A 20,420-nucleotide genomic window follows, 5' to 3' on the forward strand; every position below is an offset into this window, starting at 1 on the left:
CCCTTTTTGATCTTGAAGTTCTGTTCGGGAAAGACGTGCCTTGGTAGCTGATTCTTCAGAATTGCACTTCTCCATTAATAGTAATCCCCTAACGTCTACCTGTCGAATAATTCTTGGAAAAACTGCTCTAGGTGGCGATTTTGTTGGATAAAGTTTTTTGATCTTGAAAAAGCTTCCTCTGTACAGCTTCCTCAGCTAATCGACAACATTCACAAATAAGATGATTGATTCGCGTTTATATAACCATGTTGTCTTCTTCAAAAACTGAAGGTAAACATTTCAGTGGATTATCATTATAACAATCGTCGTTTTATATAAATTCCTTTCATACAATATATTTATTTTCGTAATCACATCGACAATCGTTCTATTGGTAACATATTCTGCGAGTTCAGATTGAAAGAGATAAAAAAAAGTTATTTTCTGACGTATATTCTATATATCTGACGATAAAACGGGAATGGTTTGGAAGTTGAAACCGGACCTCGTTGTAATGCGGCCAATTTACGGTTTTCCGATGACGATGATCCCCCTAAACAGCGTCGGGAATAACTCCTGAACTACGTAATCTTATGGTAGAACTGAGATAGTGTTTAGTTGAAATTGCAATGAAAAAAATATCCACATGACCCATTTCGTAAAACCACAATCTGAAAATGCGCGAGAAAGACTCATTAAGTAAATAAAAAAGTAAAAAAAGTTAAGCCAAATAAAAAAAAAGGACGAAAGTATGGTCAAATCGTTTGACATAAATCAACAACAACCAATGAAAATAAATCATTTTGGGTGTCCCATACTCCCCACTAAAATCCTCCAATCATATTAAAATAAAACACCACAATATGTTATGCGCAGTGAATAACTCTCAAAACAAACTTTATTAAAAACGTTAGAGCAACTTTATTGGGATAAATGATAGTTATACTTTAGCCCAACTTTATTGGGATACATAAATGATAGTTATACTTTAGCCCAACTTTATTGGGATACATGAATGATAGTCATACGTTAGCCCAACCAGGTTTGAATCACAGTCCCACCAAGTTTAGGACACTTGCTCCAAGTCTGGGCCTATACTGAACCCATCGTAAAATCCCATATGGGAAACAATAAGATGGTTTGAATATGGAGCTCCTCGAGGAAGTCTTTAGATTAAAATTTATTATAATGCACGTATATACAAACGAAATTTTATAATAAAACTGAATTTGCATTACAAGTAATTTCGTATTGAAACATGAGAGAATTCTCTTTCTTATTTATCCTTGGAGAAACGGGCAAAACTACACACAAACTCGATATTCCTTGGAAATAAACAAAATATTCGCAAGTTATTATGAAATGTAAAATTTCTGTTACGAAGCTTTAGCAAATTGAGATGCCCGCTTTGTTTGCTTAAAGATTTGACAAGTGCTATTCGTAAAATGTAAAATCCATTCCAATAATATATCAACAAACGGAAACTTTACTTATTTACTTACAAAGTTTTCTCTGACTAATTTTTAAAAAATCAATAGTAACTTAATTCGATTTAGTAACTCCAAGGAATTAATTTTTTGTGTACTGTTGTTGTTTATTCATACTTTTGAATAATCAACTGATTCTGAATATTAAATATATCGATGTTTACCTGGACAAGTTGTTTACTATTCAGTTCGCGGGGAAGCGTTTTGGGATTTTCGTTATTGCACGAACAGTTTTATAAATTGAAAATCCAGTTTGTTTTTTGTTAATCCTTTTTCGCACGATTTATTTGATAACAATTCCCAGAAAAAAATATAAAAAGCTCCTTAATAATATTTTTTATCGTGAAACAAGTCAATTAAAGATCAAACAACTTGAGGAAGACAATCCAAACAAGTTTTTATAGCCGTTTATTGTATTTATTTTTGGAAAAACTCACATGGTAAACGAAGCTGTGTTTGAGAAAACCTTCTGAAAGGATGAGATCTGATATCAGCTCTTTTGGATTCTCTCTAATTAATTTCAAGCATTATTTCGAGATAAATTGTACAGTCCAAAAGCTCAACTGTCCTCATTATCAAAAATGAATATTAATAACGTCATATCTCGAATTCCGTATCAAAATGTATCGTGTTGAACAACGCGCGGTGATTTAATTATTGAGTTAACCTCAAATCAAAAGTTCGTAGGTTTAAATTGTCCACAAATGAACATTTTCGAAATTTGAAAAATCCTTTCTGTTCAAGAAACGTCAATTATTTAATTTTTTTTTTTTTTGATTGGGTAATTTAAAAATGGTGATTACTGCGCGTCGTCGTTTTATATCCCAACGGCTTTTGGGATGCTATTACGTTCAAACGAATACCAGTCCAAAACTCAAAATTTAATTAATTTTTATTCTTCATCCGATGAAATCTTTGATTAAACTTTATACCGGAATTGTCAGAAATATCATAAGGCTTTAAATACTAAGAGTTCAGTTTTGTGGTCACGTATATTTCAGACACAACAACCTGGAAAATCGCGCGCAGATTTGTGCTTACAAAAGCTAATAGTTTCCCTCGTTAACACAGTTATAATAATTTAAAATCCCTTACAGGTCAAAGTCCCGCAGATTTTTCTACAAATTGAGGTCATTGTACCAAACATCCATACGAAAAATATTTTTTTAGTCTGTTTTTTTAAAATTTTGGAAAATACGAAATAGGTTATGTCACCAAATTTAATTGCTGTGAATTTTTTTTGAGGGGCTGTTTAAAGTCAAAAGTTTATGTTACATTTATGTAAGGAACATTGAAAGAAGAGAATGAAAATAACCATGGAGAGGTACAAATGGAAAGTATTGGTAAATAAGCTTAAGTTTGAGGATTAACTTACCTTGAAAATGGCTTGAAAAGCAACTTCCGGTTGAGACTGGAGCATATTCTGTTTTAAATTGTCTGAATATTTCTAGTTGAAAAACTAATAACCTTTTATGGAACTAAAACGATCTTTCTTTTTTCTTAATTTCATAACTTTCCCATTTTCTGAACAATTCTCTTGTTCATTGGCAAACAGAAACATCATCTAAATAGTTTTAGTTTGAAAATAACAAGGTATAAGACATCAATCAATACATAATAGTTTTAAAATTTCTATACAAAATCTGTCACACTGGGATTTTCTAGAAAACCAAAATAACTTCACAATTTTCAATAATTATTTTTGTCCGTACATTAAAATTAGGATTTAGTTACATATTCACTGAGAAGTTCAATCAAGACAGATAAAGTGTGTTAAGTAAATTGATTACAAAAACATTAGTGTGAAGATCAATTATAGAAACGAGCACTATTATACAAAATCAGAAACAATTTTTCTATATAGAGAAAATTCTAATTTCAAATTAACTTCTGTTAACAATGTGATTTTTAATTATAAGAAATTTTTTAATCAAGAAAAATGGCAAGTAACAAAAGCAGTTCTATACGATTCCCATTATATTATTATCGAAAAAATTTGAGAGCATTCATTTGCTATTTTTCAAAGAGCATAAACTAGAAAATAATTATAATAATAAATTCAAATTGTTCGCAGTATCTAGTACAAGATGAGTAATTATTGAACTTACCACTGAATTTTAGAGTTGTTCGAATTCAGTCAGAGTAATGATAGTCTTTCCATTAAGACATAATCCTTTGATAATTTGCAGTTATTACAAATACCAAAATCAGTTGATATCTCATAAATCACTTCTTCCTGTAGTTTTTTGTATCTTTCGACCAAATGGATCAAATTACATATTTTGTTCAATACCTTTAGTGAGTTACTAATTCAATCAAATAACCATCTGATATCAAATTATACGCAGTAATATTTTGTTTGTTTGTTTGTTTTGTACAAATCACATAGAAACTAGAGGAGTACATAGAAACCGGCGTCAGACAATATAATAGTGAGTGTGGTGGTAGCAGTAGGTAGTAGTAAATGCAGCACACAAATTGTCCTCGCGTACTTTATGAAATAATCAACACTTTTCCATGCAATCAAACGTTTATTCCATAATTGTATCCATTCGAGTTAAAGATCATTATTGGAAGTATCTTCGGCTCCATTTTCATTAACGTTTCAAACGATAAGCATTCTCACCTCTTATTTGAACGTTTTAGCTAGTCTCCCTTATAATCTATAATATCTCAACCAAGTCACATACAATCAAAACTTTTCAGAACAGTTCTCCATTACTCGTTTAGTTCGATTTGCACATATAATGTTTAATTTGTACAAAGTGATTAGATTGGTTAAATGGTAATTGCCTTAAAAATACTTATTTAAAAACAAGTGATAAGACAAAATTCATTTATTAATAATTTATAATAATAAACATCTCAATGCAAAACTTATTTTTATTAGGCTAGTTTAGAATTTTTAAAAGAAGTCCCTAAGAAGGCAAAACCGAACCATATTGCCGATTATTTGAAATATGGTTTTTGTGGTTACTGGCACAGATGACAACCTGCTACTTCAGTGTGTTTTATGTTTCGAAGTATTTGCTGATGAGAGTATGAAACCTTCAAACTGTAAAGACTTTTCTCAAAAAAAAACATATGTATTTCTTTCAGTACAAAGACAAAGAATTCTTAAAGTCAAACTCAATAACGAAAATATCAATTTCTGGTGAGAAAAATAGACAAGCTACATTTGCATCTTATCGCCTATTCATATTAATATCTAAAAAGGAACAGAACACTCTGTAGGTTAGAATCTGAAGTTTCATTCACTGAGAAGGAAGAAAAAAAATCGGTTAAATTCACTGTTACAGTTTAAATAAAACAAACTTTTCACTTCAACTTGATGAAAGTACTGAAGTTGCTGGCCAGGCTAATCTATTAGCCTTAGTTTTTTGTTTTCACATTACTTTCATCTTGTTTTTGACTTAAATTGACTAATAATTATAATAAATAAGCATATCCTCATTAAAAACCTATATGTTTGTCTCGAAGATTTGTTGGTACATGTCTATAGTAAATTTGTATTCAAATAAAATTAGTATTTGATATTATTTCTTTAAAACATTCTATGCTAGATAAAACAAAAACATAAATGAATACAGTTACATAGCAATGTTGCCTAGCTTATATTTTTTCATAAACATTCTCGCCAAAATTATTTTCTTGATCTTTGTTTAGATCAATTGCGGGAAATATTGTCCATTAACCAAATTTAGTGAGAACTAGAGCCACATTCTTATTGGTTTTTAATAATATTACGATGTATAAATAAATTATATTATTGAAGTAACAACAAGAGAACCGCATCTACCCGGCTTTGAAGATTTTTGCAGTGATTCTATCATTTAGGAAATATTTTTGGAAATTTGATAAAACAATCCCCAACAACACATTTTTTTTTAAATATTTACCTGTATATAATGATTGATATAATAGGAGCGTTTGGATGGATTCACATGGGGACCTTTAGTAGTTTTGGAGTACCTACCTTATGGAATTCCAAGATAAAGATCATTCAAATGAACTGTGGTATTTCTGCACAATAAATAAATGATAGAAAAAATTCTCGTATTGTTCTGATACATCTTACTTGTTTTATTCATATTTCTGAGGTAAGAAAATAAAATATTGAGTAATTTTTGATTGGTTTGATTTAAAGAGACTCCACCCCAATTGTGAAGAATAAGTAACTTGTAGTTTACAATGAATTGATGAAAAATGTTGCCAGTGAGTTGATATTTGTCTAAATATTAATATTTATCTAATAAATTTACTCTTAATCAAAATAATTAGTAGTTGCTCATCAATATTTGATATTAAATCATATATTTTGTTAAGTATTTTAGGTGACTTCCTTTGAAAATCTCAAACTAGTCTGAAAAAAATAACTTTAGCAATGTCATGTTTCCATCATTATTTCAAATTATTGTCTTACCAGTTTTTGAATAAGAACTTTCAAGTCACTTACCATTTCATCACTTTGTACAAATTCAACACTATATCTGCCAATGAAACTGATTGAGTAATGAAGAATTTTCCTGAAAAGTCCTGTATGCATATGACTTGGTTGAGTGTAAATTTAGCTTAGCGAATACATTGTAATGCAACTTAATGGTTTATTGCACTCCATGTTTAAGGTATTTTAGAGTTGTTGAATATTGAAGAAACATGTTTGTTTGAATTGGGTGAGGTAATGCCATTTCTACTGATACATACCCACACACTTTTGTTTTATTTTTTTAGCTTCTCAACAACCAGTTGAAAGTATATTGTTATCAAGTCATTCTAATGGAACAAAAACGTTGAGAGAACAAAAAGGGAACAGTATTCTTTTCAAAACAAGTCCTAAACATCAAAATGTAGGCTTACAGCTGTCCTATGGAAGGTATCTATTTTATATTAATTATATGTATAAAGAATTTTGAGGGGACCACATTTCTAAATGTTTTCTCACATTTGTTCTTAGCTTTTCAACTCTCTGTCATCCTTTACTGTTACGAGATATATAGAATAATTGTAGATAAGTATAATTTTGAATATGCCTCTTTCTGTTACTCTTTTTAATTTTGTTGGTACATGTGTTCTTTTTCCCCCGATGTATTTTTTATAGATTATCTTCTAAAGCAGAAGATCAAAATTCATTATTTTCATTATTAAAGTGGAGTTTATCACTCCACTCTATCATAATCCTTTTTTTTCGTGTTTAAAACTCATCAGATTGATTCCTTATCATATATAGCTGTCATAACAAATCCTGATCTCATTTTGTACATTGCTGACTTGCTGTACTATTATGACAAAAACTTTTTGTAAATTACTGACATCCAACCCAATTTTACTTAGAAAATTTTTAAATTGTGAAACAAGATATTTTCTAAAACGACTCATTTCTTCAATAATTCACTTTATTTTCTTCAATTTTCCTGATTTTCATGTCTCTTCTTATTTTAACTTATGCAAGAAGTTATAACTTCATAACTTTCACAGTATGTATTATATCTTAAATATTCATATTATTACAACAATTCATGCGTTTAAAAAAAAGTAAAGGTGGTATGAAACTTTTGTTTTTTTATAAACATCGCTAGAGTATAGATTTTCTAATGATATATAATTTTTTTCGATATCTTTTTGCTAACCAGAGTTGTAATTGGACCATTTTGACGAAATTCCAAGTTGCATGATTTGCGAAATTTATCAGTGTAAAGGTAGAAACAATGTAACGGCTTTTTGTGATGGTTATTGAGCAGCTGCTCCTCTTTATTTATCGAGAACAGATATTAATACATATTTCCATAATGCAGGTACTACAGATGAATTTCTTCTAAATTTTAATGATTTATTTAATATACTTAAATCTTGTAATAGATTGGCAAAATAAATATTTTAAAAACCACTTAACTCAAGAACAAATTATTATTTTCAAAATTACCTTAAATCACATATTTCGAAATATTTGTAGTAATGTGAAGAGCCACGATGAGGAAAATGATGCTGAAAAGAAGTAAGAATGCTTATCGTTTGAAACGTATATGAGCATGATTTCTTTCTGGACTTGAATGGTACAATCATACATAATTTCGAATTGTATAAGTATGAAGAAGAATTGGAAAATGGAGCCGTAGATACCTTCAATAATGATCTCAAATCTGAATGGATATAATTATAGAATAAACGGTTGATTGGATTGCATAGTGACAAATTGTGAAGTGTCAAATAAGCATTAAGAAAACGAATGACAATATCTGGCGCTAGTGTCTATAGAATTGAATTTAATTTGGCATCTGGCCAGCAGGGTGCGCTAGTGTCTATGGAACCGTGTTTAGTTTGGCGTCTGGCCGGCAGGGGCCTTACTGTCTATGGAATCGTATTTGTATGTGTATAGAAATTGAACACAAAGAGAATTTTTATTTAGTTTAACTTGCGGCCGCTAAGTACTTTCACTTCGACTATACCTCGCTAGATGGCGCTAGTTCGTGTTTTAGTTTATCGTTTGGCCGGCAGAGGGCGGTAGTGTGTATAGAATCGCGTTTAGTTTGATGTTCGGCCGGCAGAGGGCGCTAGTGTCTATAAAATCGGGTCTAGTTTGGCGTCTGGCCGGCAGGAGGAGCTGGTGTGTATAGAAATAAAACACAAATAGTTTTTTTATCAAGATCAACTTGCAGCCGCTAGGTACTTCCAGTTTGACTATTCCTTGCCAGATGGCGTAAGACCGGCAGGAGGCGCTAGTGTCCATAGAATAGTGTTTTAGCTTGGCGATTGGTCGAAAGAGATAGATAGTGTCTATAGAATCGTGTTTAATTTCGCGTTTGGATAGCGGGAGGCGCTAGTGTCTATGGAATCTTGTTTAGCTAGGCGTCTAACCGGCAGCGGGCGCTTGTGTCTATGGAATCATGTGTAATTTGGCGTTTGTCTGGCGGCAGGGGCTTGGGTCTATGAAACCGTGTATAGTTTGGCGTCTGTCCGGCGGGAGGCGCTAGTGTCTATAGAATCGTATTTAATTTGGCGTTTGGCCGGCAAGGGGCGCTAGTGTCTTTGGAATCGAGTTTAGTTTGGCGTCTGGTCGGCAGGGGGCGCTGGTGTCTATAGATTCGTGTTTAGTTTGGCGTTTGGCCGGCAGAGGTCTCTAATGTCCACAGAATCGTATTTAAATTAGCATTTTGCTAGCGAGAGGCGCTAGTGACTATGGAACCGGAATATTTTAAGCATTCTCCAAAGCAACCATGGCAGCTTAAATTCAAGCAGTTACAAAGACCCATTCTTGATTTATTTTCATAAGATGTTGACGGCATTGCTGCGTCAAACGGGATTGATGTTCTTCGTGGAAGAATATCGTTATTTTTCTTCAATTTGTACACTACTGTCTCTGAATGGTAATAGGCTTGCGGAACCATATCGAAATGGTTTTTTTCATTTATTTCAATCGGTATCTTATACAGATTCGATGTCGGTAGACTTGCGGAATCAAGTCGCCATGATCTTTCTCTATTTATATCAGTTTGTGGAGAATTTTGACTGGATGCTGTAGGTCTGAAGGATTTAAATCGGATTAATGTTTTTCTTGAAAGTATCTTGTAAGATTTTTCAGTTTGTGGTCTTGTTGTAAGTGAATATAGATATATTTTCGAGATCAAATCTTACTTTCTTCTTTTTTGGAGGGCTAACGTTTTCATTCAGTGCTCTGACTCCACTGGATATTGACGGTATTGCGGAATTTTACTGATACGTCTTAACTAGACATGATTTTTTCCTTGGAGGTTTATCGTTATTTTCCTAAATAACAATATTTTCAAGACCAAGAAACTAATTTTGGTGAAAAAGTTTATGAAAATATATAAGCTAGGCAAAATCGTTATGTATCTGTATTCGTTTGCGATAAAATGGCTGCCTTTGTTTACTAAATACTGAGAAAGCATTTTGAATAGATTTGTTGGAGTGAAATATTTTTGAGTATTTAGATATTGTTCAAGTGATATATTAGTCTTACTTTCAAATTTTAGTAAAGCTTTTTATATTTCCCCATTCCAGTCATATGGTTAAATTAGTTACTTACAAAACTCTACAGAATAGGATACTCGAATAATGTATATTTTGACTTATAATATTATTATGAGGAAAGCAGTAGTCAAAAACAAGATGAAAGTAATGTGAAGAAGAGCCATGATTAGGAAAACGATGCTGAAAACAAAAAACAAGAAACAGAAAAGTCAAAAGTGTAAAATGAAGAAAGAAAGAACAAGAAATAAGGAAATAAAGAAGATAAAATTATGCCCCATCGCATAATTTTACAACAAAAACAATCATAATTCATTAACAAGCCCAAACAATCTTGACAGCAGTTTCACTCATTTCATCGCACAGAATGGCAAAAAGTCGGGATTGCTTAGGCTGCGACTTAATGAAATTTACAATCTTCACTGTATTATCAACCGCCGCTGGCTAAATTCTTTTCCTGTTCAAAGTCAAATGCCTTTAAATTTATTGTTATGCTGCAGTTTTGTTATTTTTCAGTTTTTATGGAAAAATAGATTATATAGTTAGATATTTTTATCGTATTCCTACATCACAATCGTTGTGAAGAAGTGATTCATGAGTAAAAATGCAATGCAATAAAATTTGAAAACATTATTTTTTTGGCCAGCTTATATATTATCAACCAAATACTTCATCAAAATAAAAAACATACAATATTATCACCTTTGCATAAAAAAGTACCAACTCAATACTCAACGAAAAGTATGTATATCAATCAGTTGTTCTACAGTTTACAGACTAGGTACCTAATCATTATAATTACCTAATTATAAAATAATCTTTCTTGCTTTCTGAGTGGCAAATTTATCAATAATTTCCTTAAAACCTATTTTTTCACAGATTTCGAATTTAATTTAAAGAGAGATTTTCTTTGAAGAAGCACTCTATTTTTCAGAATACTCATATTTTTTCTTGGCCTTCATCAGTGTATCAAAATCAGAACTGCTGAGATTTCCTGCAAAGTTTCTAATTTTGTTGGAACCTTAATACCAATGACATTATAAGAACATTTTTCTTGTTGGTTACAAGAGTTATTTATACTTTCAGAAGCAGAAGAAGAAGTTTCAGGTGAGTGAAATAATTAAATTTCTAAAAATTTGGATGAAGCGAATCTTTCAGACTGATGTAAACTACAAAATCTGCAATAAGTATGCATTAACAATATTTTTCCAACAGACAATAATTACCTTTCAGATGTTGAACACTACCAAGAAGTACCCGGTTTAATATCCCCAAATTTAACATAATGATTTTAATTATATCACGATTTATAAATAAATATTTGACAACATTGAGGTTTACTGGTCAAACCACAAGTTTACAAAAATCGTGTGAAAATGAGACAGCAACTGAAATAAATGAAGAAAGACCATTTCGATTCGAAGCTACCAGTCTAACAACATTCATAGAGAAAAGACTATTGTGCAGATTGGGAAATACAACGATAACCTTCAACTAGGAACATCAATCCAATTTAATACCGCAAGAGGAAAATAACGATAAACCTCCAAGGAAAAAATTATGTCTAGTTAGGACGCCTCGGTATAATTCCGCAATCCCGCTATTATCCAGTGGAGTCAGAGAACTGCATTAAAACGTTAGCACTCCATATCTATACCCACTTACAACAAAACCACAAACTGAAAATCTCACAAGATGCTTTCAAGAAAAAGATTAATCCGATTTAAATCCGTCAGACCTACAGCATCCAGTCAAAATTCTCCACAAACTGATATAAATAGAGAAAGATCATGGCGACTTGATTCCGCAAGTCTACCGACATCGAATCAGTATAAGACACAGATTGAAATAAATGAAAAAAACCATTTCGATATGGTTCCGCAAGTCTTTTAACATTCAGAGACAGTAGTGTACAAATTGAAGAAAAATAACGATATTCTTCCACGAAGAACATCGCTCCCGATTGATGCAGCAATGCCGGCAACATCTTATGAAAATAAATCAGAAATGGATCTTTGTAACTGCTTGAATTTAAGATGCCATGGTTGCTTTGGAGAATGCTTAAAATGTGCTTCTAAGAAATGTGGACCAGAATGTAAGTTTAACCGACCGTTTTAAATTAACAGAATCATTTATTTACATTCTGAAAAGGTTATCACAAACCGTTTGTTGAAGTAAAAATCTTAATTGTGTTTTCTAATTGTTTTGAAGAAAAATGTTTATATATGTGTTTGAAATTGAATGTATATAGATTATTCATTCATATAAGATATACATGATTTTTTTTATAAAAATTTCAAATCTTGTTGAGCTCCAAAACTATTGATACGTTTACCTCCGTGCCCTTGCTGTTCTTCAGGCGAGTTCTTTCTTGACAGTTAGTTATTTCAGGTTTAATCAATATATTTAATGTTTATAAAAAAAGTTGTTTAAATAACTTAAGCAGTTTGAATAAATTATTGTTAGCAATTTTTTGGTGTATAGATATAGTAATGAAAAAACACTGCATTTTGACATGTATAGTGTTGCCGTTTCAGTTGGCAGGTGGGAAAATCAAAAAGTGATGGACTCATCGATCTGGCTTTGTAATTACTATTTGGGAAGAGGTGATTCATTCATTAGTATTAGATATTGCCAACGTCTTAAAAGCATTTAGCTTGTGTAAATCATATTCATGTATATTTATTGAATATTCTGTAATTTACAACAATGCATGAAAGAGACGCTTCATCTAAATTTTCCTAAATTAAATTATTACACTCATCTGAAACTGTAAGTGCTTCAAAGAGTGAGACTCTCGTATAACCAATAAGAAAAATGTTCTAATAATGTCACTGATATTGAGGTTCCAATAAAAAATACAAACAGGAAACAAAAATGAATACATGGACCTATTGGGCACTTCATTTTGCAAGGACAAGGAAAAACTAATTTACAAAAAAAATGAATTTATTCATGAAAGTGGGGACAGATTTTTTTAAATTCAAATACTTTAAAAACATTTTTTAAACATCTCATCACCTAAGAGAAGCTTTTTATATTTCCCGATCCTATCGTATTGCTTACTTAGTTAGTAATGTTGTTCGACTTGGAAATAATGAAGGAGTTAGAGCGGAAACAAAAATTAAAACAATACATATTTTCTACGAAAAGGATTTTAGTGATCTCAAATATTTGAGTTTATCTACTCGAAAGTAGTTTTTTCATAACTACGGGGTTTTATATAAAATCATATGATTTGTTGGGTTTTATTCAAATTGTCCACAGTATCCAGTAAAAGATGAGTAATTATTGAACTTACCACTGAATTTGGAAGTTGTTCTAATTCAACCTGAGTAATGGTAGTCTTTCTTTCAAGAAATAGTCCAAATGGATCAAAGTACATATTTTGTTCAATGCCAGAGTGAGTTTACTAATTCAATCAACTGATTATCTTAAATGAAATTATACTCGGTAATATTTTTTTGTTTTGTACAAAACAATAGAGACTAACGGAGAACATCGAAACAAGCGTCAGACAGTGTAATAGTGAGTGTGGTAATAGTAGTACTTGTCTTGGATTTCTCAATGTGAATATTCTTCTTATCTTCATAGTATCTTTTAAGGACTTTTACTTTTGTAATATGTTCATTCAACAAATTTTCGTCAGCTGTCTGAATGACCTCAGTTTCGATTCATTGTACAATCAACCAATCAACATGTATACCATAAGTTTTTACATATATTTATTGTATTTAAATATTTACCTCTATTAATCGATTCACTTTCCCCATTTTGTTTTCTATTAGCATCTTCATTAGCCATTCCAAGTATTATCTGATGTGGAGTTGTCAGTATTGGTATTGCCATTTGTTTTCTTAATGCTCCTTTTACACTTGTCAATTTGTCACTGTGCAATCCAATCAAACGAAGACTACGAATAAGAAGTAGAGGAGTATGAAGTAGAGAAGGAGGTCGAAGTATAAGGAGAATAGCTGAAAGATACTTTCGAATGGCGGTGTCGTGATTTTTAAAAAATTTTGTATCGGAATTCAAATTTCCGTTCAAATTTTTGATAAAAATTTGTAATTTTCTCAATAAAGTTTGTTGAAAAATCCCATTTTCCCATTAGTTTTATGCAAATCATTATGCCAAATTTTATCATTTTCATGCCTTTTCCTTAAATTTCAAAGAAAAATTCAATTATATTGTCTTAAAGCGTCATAAATACGAGTAATTGCATGATTAACACGTTGACCGCAGAGCCAAACATGTTTATGCTCCTTTCCGTCAATTTGATGCCCAATTCCATTTGGCACAAAAATTTCATAAATATGACTAAACTCATTGTTCAACTGTCAACACGTTAACTGTCAAGCCGATAATGTTTCTTATGTCCAAGTCAATCAATTTTATTTATTTTTCAATAAATTCCAATAAAACATCTTGAAAATAGCAATTTTTTTCGCGTAATTTCGATGCACAAATCAAAGAATTTCAACATTTAGGGTAGAATATTGTTGCGTATCATAAAAAGAATAGATAGAAAATTTTTGGAGACTCTCAAAAACAGCAGTGAGCGAAGTATTACTTAAACTAAAAAAATTTGGTTGTTGTATTATACTTGTATTTTCTAAAATTAATATTCATCATAATAGAAGGGTGATAGTAAATTAACGAAATTTCGACTGGGAAAATGTGAAAACCAACCTGGAAAATCGGGAGGAGACTAGTACTTGATTTTCAATTTTTACTGGACACCCTATTTCAAGAAAAGTTGTAGATGTAACGTATAAAAGTAAGGACAAATGTTGACTCGTTTTTCCTGAATTTCTGAGTTGAGAAGCTATGTGCACATCCATGTACTCTGCTTGGAGTTGAAGGTAAAGTTATTCCAAGTGTCTCAGACAGAACTAAGACACTAAATGAAAACTTTTACGAGAGACTAGAGTGCAGGAAAGCACATTCATTACTTCCTCTACCTTCAGTTGAACAATCAAGAGCTTCTAGAAGAGCGGGGAGTGCAGGAAGTTGTTTCATTAAGGTCAACACAGCTTGGAGCATTTCTATACACCTTGTTTTACACAGTGACTTTGAACTATATTTACCTGGTTCAATTCAATCGGAGATATAGACAGTTGCTGTATACTACAAGAAGTTAAATCTTGGAAATTCTGGTTTGGACTTTCTTAACTATTCCACTTTTCGATTCGATTTACTTCGGCGCAAATTCTGAAGCTAGATATACTGTGAAATTCCCTTGGCCGAAACAACTCCCAGTTGCATCTATAATTTCATCTTCTATATAATACGTTTTGGACACAACATGAAACCACCATTTAATAATTGAAATAAGCTCAATTGAGGTGCAATCTGCGAAACGGTTTTTGTTGGCAAAAATCTTGAAGAAACCTATGAATATTTAGCGTCAGTGTGTGAAGTAACTTTTCTTAATTTCAAAACTTTCCCATTTTCTGAAAAATTCTACTATTTAATGGCAAACAGAAACATCATCTAAATAGTTTTAGTTTGAAAATAAAAAGGTATAAGACATCAATCAATCCAAAATATAAGTCAAATTCACTTTATTTACAATCCAAATTACAAATTTAATGATATTAATATTCACTATCTATGGAAATTTAAATACCCGGATCTCATCGACGGTTATTGAACAAAGTCATAGAACATTCTAATCCTGGAGCTTTTTGCGAACATTATCTAATCAAAGTGTATTTCGAACTAGAGTTTCCATAGATAATCCAATTGTTTCATCCTAATTTCACAAAATCTGGTTGCGAATGTGAAGAATCAGAGATCAATGTCCAATTTGGCGAAGATTCAATTGAACTACTCATATTATTGGTTGTTATACTAATAGATGGAGTATTGTAAATATTCTCAGTAGTTCTAGAATCACTAGTTTCATTTATTATTTATTCTGCTATTTTTTTTTCTGTATCCGTATATTCTACTTGATCGCGATTGGTTTTTTCTATCAGATCACCAGATGCAACATTTTCCTACAGACAAATTTAGAAATTATTATATTAAAAATAGGTATTTTCGTCTTACCTCTTCATTCACAAAGTTATCCTCAAATCCACTTGATGAAGGACTGGCTTTTCCACTACATTCACTTTGTGATTGCTCTTCTAATAGACTTTCCGTGGTTAAAATGGTCTTTGGAGCTGTACGCTACAGCAGAACATTGTAAAATAAAGTGTTACGAGAAATATGCTTGATTTTTGAAGACTACACTGTTCATATTCCGAGCTGATCTACTCGAGGTTACTGGAATCGGAAATAAGTGAAATTGCCAGTTTAAATCTGGAGGAAGGCTGATGTGAGAAGTATTTTTCGAAGTCCACGAACTAGTGATCAGAGGCGGAAAGCTGCTGAAATTTTTTTTAGATACATTCTAACAATACTTGTATAAAAAAAGGGTAGAATACATTTGTACAAACTATAATTATCGAAATCAATTAGTTTATCTGAATTACAAAATATTTTCTGTAGCTTAGGTGAATGATAAGTTTATATTGTATTGATTGTAACGGACATTTTTGAGGATAATTTGGTTTTTCTTTTGCTGTAAAAACGAAATTACTTGTCATTCCAAAGAACATGAACAACAAAGAACAAAAAATAATAATAAAAGTCCACGAGATAGGAAATTTTTGAAAGAAAAAACAGAAGAAGTAGTAAACAAGGAATTTTACATACCAAGACTAAAAGACAAAATAGAAACGATTAAAAATAACTGTATACTTTGTAAATTATAGAATAAAAAAGAAGGAAAGAAGGAATGAGTGCTTCATCCTATACAAAAGATAGAAGATCCGCTAGAGAGGTATCACGTCGACCAATTAGGACCAATGAAGTCAACAAAAAAAAATATCAGCACATTTTTGTGGTAGTTGATGACTTTTCCAAATTTGTGTGGCTTTACCCAACAATGCCCTGGGGTTTTGCTGTCTCTCTTCTGGGCCCTCGTGGTCGCAGCGTTGCCAGGTATAGCTTCCATATAAAATTTAGATAACAATCAATCTTAACAAACTTAGCGGCCGCAAGTTGAACTAAATGAAACTTCTATTTGTGTTTGATTTCTATACACACTAGCGCCCCCCGCCGGCCAGAGCCAAACTAAGCACGATTCTATAGACACTACCGCCCTCTGCCGGACAAGGGCCAAACTAAAACACGGACTGGTGCCATCTAGCAAAGAATAGTCGAACTGAAAGTACATAGCGGCAGCAAGTTGGAGAAAATAAAAATTCTCTTTGTGTTTAATTTCTATACACACTAGCGCCCCCAGCCGGACAGACGCCAAACTAAACACGATTTCATAGACAGTAGCTCTCCCTGCCGGCCAGACGCCAAACTAAACACGATTCCTAAGACACTAGGGCCCTCGTCGGCCAGATGCCAATTTAAATACGATTCTATATACACTAGCGCCTTCCGCCGGCCAGACGCCAAACTACACATTTGTATAGACGCAAGACCATGTCGCCAGACAAACGCCAAATTAAACATGATTCCATAGACACAAGCGCCCGTTGCCGGTTAAACGTCCAGCTAAACAAGACTTATGTTATACATGTTGATTGGTTGATTGTACAAAGAATCGACACTGAGAACATACACACAGCTGCCCAAAATTTGTTAACTGAACATATCACAAAAGTAAAAGAAGATAAGAGAATATTCACATTGAGAAATCTAAGACATGTACTACTACTTTTACCACACTTGCTATTACACTGTCTGACGCCTGTTTCGATGTTCTCCGTTAGTCTCTATTGTTTTGTACAAAACAAAAAAATATTACCGAGTATAATTTGATTTAAGGTCGTCAGTTGATTGAATTAGTAAACTCACTAAAGGCATTGAACAAAATATGCAATTTGATACATTTGGACTATTTCTTGAAAGAAAGACTATCATTACTCAGATTGAATTAGAACAACTTCCTAATTCAGTGGTAAGTTCAATAATTACTCATCTTGTACTGGATAATGTGGACAATATAAATTTTGGTATGTCTTAAATAAATCGATTAGATAAACTCAAATATTTGAGATCCCTTAAATCCTTTTCGTAGAATATATGTATTGTTTAATTTTTGTTTCCGCTCTAACTACTTCATTATCTCAAAGTCGAACAACATTACTAACTAATCAAACCATATGATAGGATTGGGAAATATGGTGATGGGATGATTAAAAAATGTTTCTAAGAATTTAATTTTTAAAAATTTGTCCCCAGTTTCATGAATAAATTCAAGGCATTTTTTTGTAAATTAGTTTTTCCTTGTCCTTGCAAAATGAAGTACCCAATAGGTCCCTTGCTTCGGGTAATTCATCAGTATTCATGTTTGTTTCCTGTTTTTATTTTTTATTGGAACCTTAATATCAGTGACATTATTAAAACATTTTTTTTATTGGTTATAAGAGAGTCTCACTCTTGGAAGCACTTAAAGTTCCAGATGAGTGTAATAATTCAATTTAAGAAAATTTAGATGAAGCGGATCTTTCAGACTTATGTAAAATACAGAATATGCATATTGATGAGTATGATTTGCACAAGCTAAATGCTTTTAAGAGGTTGATAATAACTAATACTAATGAATCACCTCTTCTCAAATGGTAATTACAAAGCCAGATCGATAAGTCCATCCCTTTTTGATTTTCCCACCTGCCAACTGAAACGGCAACACTGTACATGTCAAAATACAGTGTTTTCTCATTACTATATTTATACACCAAAAAGTTATTTAAACAACTTTTTTTATAAACATTAAATATATTGATTAAATCTGAATTAACTATCTGTAAAAAAAACTCGCGTGAAGAATAGCAAGGGCACGGAGGTAAAGGTATCAATAGTTTTGGAGCTCAACAAGATTTGAAATTTAAGTGCTTCTGAAAGTATGAATAACACTTGTAACCAACAAGAAAAATGTTCTTATAATGTCATTGGTATTAAGGTTCCAACAAAATTAGAAACTTTGCAGAAAATCTCAGCAATTCTGATTTTGATGCACTGATGAAGCCCAAGAAAAAATATGAGTATTATGAAAAATAGAGTGACTCTTCGAAGAAAATCTCTCTTCAAATTAAATTCGAAATCTGTGAAAAAACAGGTTTTACGGAAATGATTGATAAATTTGCCACTCAGAAAGCCAGAAAGATTATTTTATAATTAGGTAATTATAATGATTAGGTACCTAGTCTGTAAACTGTTGAACAACTGATTGATGTACGTTTCGTTGAGTAAAGATTTGGTACTTTTTCATGCAAAGGTGATAATATTGTTGTTTTTTATTTTGGTAGAGACATCTAGAAGATGCTTGATGCTTTATCTATATTCTCTGGAGGTATCAGATACCACCAGGAAGCGTATGGAACAGAAGACGAGGATCTGTAGATATCCCACATAAAGATTGGGTTGCTCAGTATGTATTTACATTGTTTATCTTGAAATCCGGAATGCCACCATCCGGACTCCGAGAGTCCGTGGAGGATTACAATACATTTATATAGCTTGTAGACTTTTATTACTTTTTTTTTGGGGAAATCCATTTATTTTTATTAGCATTTTTAGACTCCGCAATCCGATTCAAACAGTGTGAATTGAATCTGACACCGCTCAGACGTATCAAAAAGAAGAAGAATATTTCAAGGTTATAATAAGTATGTTGGATACAAATAATCAATTGTAAAAAACAAAATATTTTTTTGAGGTTACGTTAGTTAACTTTGACATTAAAGCGGTCGTATGTCAAATATTGATATAAATTGAAAACAGATATGTCTAGGTTGAGAAAAGAGAAGCGTTGCTTTTGCGATGCAATTAAACCGGGTCCTTTGAGTTATAAACTCAAAATTATGGAAAATTTGAGAAATGAGACACCCGCTACGGATAGTAATACCGATTGTAGTAGCGTCCCAACGAGTTCGAGCGCTCGAGATAATTCCAAATCAACACCTGAAGCTACCAAAGAAAAAAAGATCCAACATCGAAGAATGAAGAGATTTAAAATACAATCGGACGGTGTTATCACATCTATTAATTGCGATAAGTCTGAAGATAATGAATTTTCTTATAAAAAAGACAATTTTAAGGGTAAAACTAAGAATAACGAAAGAGTCTTGTTAATTGAAGCACAAAATGTAAATATTCAGAATCATTATTATACAATTTCTTAAACTATTATGATTATTTGTATTTACTACCAACTCCGGAAGTTTCTTTTCAAGCCATTTTCAAGGTAAGTTCATCCTCAAACTTAAGCTTATTTACCAATACTTTCCATTTGTACCTATCCATGGTTATTTTCATTCTCTTTTTTCATTGTTCCTTACATAAATGTAACATAAACTTTTGACTTTAAACAGCCCCTCAAAAAAAATTCACAGCAATTAAATTTGGTGACATAACCTATTTCCTATTTTCCAAAATTTTAAAAAAACAGACTAAAAAAATATTTTTCGTCTGGATGTTTGGTACAATGACCTCAATTTGTAGAAAAATCTGCGGGACTTTGACCTGTAAGGGATTTTAAATTATTATAACTGTGTTAACGAGGGAAACTATTAGCTTTTGTATGCACAAATCTGCGCGCGATTTTCCAGGTTGTTGTGTCTGAAATATACGTGACCACAAAACTGAACTCTTAGTATTTAAAGCCTCATGGTATTTCTGACAATTCTGGTATTAAGTTTAATCAAATATTTCATCGGATGAAGAATAAAAATTAATTAAATCTTGAGTTTTGGACTGGTATTCGTTTAAACGTAATAGCATCCCAAAAGCCGTTGGGATATAAAACGACGACGCGCAGTAATCACCATTTTTAAATTACCCAATCAAAAAAAAAAGAATTAAATAATTGACGTTTCTTGAACAGAAAGGATTTTTCAAAATTGTTCATTTGTGGATTGTTTAAACCTACGAACTTTTGATTTGAGGTTAACTCAACAATTA

The sequence above is a fragment of the Diorhabda sublineata genome, chromosome Y (genome assembly GCF_026230105.1).
Source record: "Diorhabda sublineata isolate icDioSubl1.1 chromosome Y, icDioSubl1.1, whole genome shotgun sequence".
In the NCBI taxonomy this organism is placed as follows: domain Eukaryota; kingdom Metazoa; phylum Arthropoda; class Insecta; order Coleoptera; family Chrysomelidae; genus Diorhabda; species Diorhabda sublineata.